This window comes from Alligator sinensis, unplaced genomic scaffold (assembly GCF_000455745.1).
Source record: "Alligator sinensis unplaced genomic scaffold, ASM45574v1 scaffold118_1, whole genome shotgun sequence".
NCBI lineage: Eukaryota > Metazoa > Chordata > Crocodylia > Alligatoridae > Alligator > Alligator sinensis.
In genome coordinates this window covers 2,975,121-2,978,206 of record NW_005841850.1, presented here as the reverse complement: position 1 = coordinate 2,978,206, position 3,086 = coordinate 2,975,121, and the positions used below count along the sequence as shown (strand labels likewise).

The 3,086-nt window shown below is 51.2% G+C and overlaps 1 long non-coding RNA gene across 1 annotated transcript in view; it reads left to right on the top strand.

Annotated features, from left to right (window-relative positions):
- The first annotated feature begins 10 nt into the window (after nt 1–10).
- Nucleotides 11–3,086, top strand: part of LOC112551133 — a 9,965-nt gene continuing 6,889 nt past the window's right edge. The window contains exon 1 of the long non-coding RNA XR_003095305.1: nt 11–302. This is a non-coding gene — a long non-coding RNA (uncharacterized LOC112551133). The remainder of the gene's footprint in view (nt 303–3,086) is intronic.

The following is a 3,086-nucleotide window of genomic DNA, read 5'->3' as shown; positions in this document are numbered from 1 at the left end:
CAAACACGGCTGCAAAATGGCGCCCGCCGCTCCCTCGCGGTGCTGCTGCGCGCAAGGATCCCGCCGCCGGTCGAAGCACTCTTTCACCCCGTTCGGGCAGCGTCGCGGTGTTGCTCCGCTCGCACCGCGCATGCGCTGCCTGCAGGAAAAGTAGTCCCTGCCTTCAATTGCTTCGCCTAGACAAATGCTACCGTCGAGGTCGGCGGAGCGCCCCGCGCCGCGGATTGTGCGGCCTAGAGCCGGACTTTGGGGCGGGAAAAGCGCTCCTTTGCCCCTTCGCGAGGCGGCAGCCGTCACATCCGGTGAGGAGGCCCGGCGAAGAAGATCCGGCTCGGCTCCGAGGGGAGGGGGACCCATAATGCACCGCGCGGGCAAAGGGCGGGGGAGCTTGGCGCCAAGGAGGGGCGTGGCCCACAATGCACCGCGCGGGGGCCTGGCTGCTTCATGTGCCCTAAGGGAGCCTGGGGGAGGGGCAGGGATAAGCAATAGCCTCCACGTTCCCCCCTCAGTCTGAGCAAGGGGTGCATTTCTCTCCTGACCCCACATCCAGCAGCGGCTCTGGGTATGCGAGAAGTCTGCCCAAGCCAGCAATCCCGTTGCATTGCCATGAGGCTGAAGTTGGTTGCTTATTCCCGGTTCCTAAGGAGTGGGGGTCAAATAATAGATATATGCAAGCATGCGGGCACGTTGGCGCTCTGGAAAACCTCCCAGATTGGATTTGTGCAGGGGAAGGGGATCCCTGTTGATCTCCAGCACTGTGTCTGTGCCTCGTGCGCCCCGCTCGTTGCCTTGGGGTGCTGGTTTCCTTGCTCTCCTAAACCCATCTTGAACGCCGCTCCGTGCCTTTTGTGCCCTGCTCACTGGTGACGCGTAGGGGGGCACGCAGGTGCACACGCACCCCCTGAGATCGGCGGTGCACCCCCTGCCAAAAGCGCCGCTGATGCTGCTGGTGGTCGCTGCTTGCCACCCCCTTCGCCGCTGAGTTTCTTTTGCAGAGGAAGGTAAATTTCCCTCTGAAATAAGAGGGGTAATTAGCAGACTGATCTGTCTCTAGGTGACTTGTTACTGGAGAAACCAAAGTGTACATTTCATAGTGCTGCTTATACAGGTGCTCCTCGCTTAACGTCCTCCCGGTTAATGTAGTTTCGTTATTATGCCGCTGCTCTGTTAGAGAACGTACTCGTTTGAAGTGGTGCAATGTTCAGTTATAACGTTATTCAGCTGCCGCCTGCTAGTAGGTAGCTACTGTGATGTAACTGGATTCACTTAACTTGGTTTTGTGTAAAGTCGCATTTGTCAAGAACGTAACTACGACGTTAAGCGAGGAGTAGATGTACTCCTATTCCTGGTTTGAGCAGTGTCTGTTCAGCTTCTTTCCCAGCGTAAGTGTTCGCTACATTTTGGTTAGATCGAAATGGGGGAAATGGTATATCTAAGGGAAGTATCTTTCCAAGCTGCCTGTCTTTATCTACATGCCAATACAGTCACTCCATCTTAAACTATCAGCCTGACAGGGAACTGACACCTAAGTCAATGAAAAGCAAACTATACAATTTATGTGATGCGCTCATCCGTTCCTAACTAGACACAGGTTTGCGTGATTGTTTAGGAGAGCCGAGGGACCTTTATCTTTACGTCCCTTATTTCTGCAGGAGCTTTTCAAGGCACCTGATTTGGTCCCAGCAATTTATTTTTTTTAAATGCCTATTTAATTGCAATCGCCAATATAGTGACAAGGTCTGTTTCTCTTAAGGGACATCTTCCATTCTGCATTCATTATGTGCCATGTGTGCTGTTATAGGCATCTTTGACCATGTCAGGTTGGTGCATAATGTGAAAGCTCCATCAGGAATTGTGGGGAAGGGAGAAAAGATTGGGAAGGAAATGGGAAGAAGCAAAAAATATATATCGTACAGCTTGTGGATATTTGGATGATGGTTTTTGCATACATTTTAGTATATTTTTCTGGTGTATCATTCCCTCCCTGATTTTTAACGGTGGACCTGAATGAATACAAATGCTTCTGAAGGTAAAAGGGGAATTTAGAAAAGAGCCTGGATCATGCGTTAAGAACCCAAGACTAATTTTCAGAAGTAAGTTTAGCAGTTAGGCACAGATCATCAAGGGTAATTAGGCACCCAACTGACCAACATGTGGGTCTTAGTTCCTGAAGTCAGTAGAACTTGAGTTCCTGAGGGCATATCTACCCATCCTCTGTGCTGGGCCTGGGTAATCAGCTATGAAGCATGCCCTTTCCATTAGGCACGCACCAAATCCCATCCTACAACAGTGCCTGAGTAAGCATCCCTGAGACAGGGAGCCTGAGGAGGTGCTGGGCATGCTCTTAGCTTGGCTTCAAGGCAGCTACATGGCTGCACTTTGGGGTCTGGGGTGCGTAGAGTGGGAGCAAAGTTAGTGTAGACATGACTTGTGTGCCAGAAATTGGGACTTGGGTTTGGTTTGCACACAGCTTTCCTACCCATCTAAGTATTTGACTTACGATACCTTTTTGATTTTTAATCAATATAGTCACGTGTTCAAATCAGCAGGTCCAGATGCTGTCCACCCCAGGGTGTTGAGGGAGCTAGCAAGGGTTATTGCAGGGCCCTTGGCACGGCTTTACGAGCACTCGTGGTGCTCAGACCAGGTGCCAGATGATTGGAAGATAGCCAATGTGGTCCCCATCTTTAAAAAAGGGAGGAGGGAGGACCCAGGCAACTACAGGCCCGTCAGTCTTACCTCAATCCTGGGGAAACTCTTTGAGAAGATCATCAAGGAGCACATCTGTGATGGGCCGGCATCGGGGATGATGCTCAAGGGCAACCAGCACGGTTTCATTAGGGGTAGGTCGTGTCAGACCAACCTGATTTCCTTTTACGATCAGGTCACAAAAGCACTGAATACACTGTGGATGTAGTCTTTCTGGACTTCAGCAAGGCCTTTGACACTGTCAACCACCCGATCCTCATTAAAAAACTAGGCAACTGTGGCATTGATGCCTACACAGTCAGATGGATTGCAAATTGGCTGAAGGGTTGTACTCGGAGGGTGGTGGTGGATGGGTCATATTCGACCTGGGGGGAAGT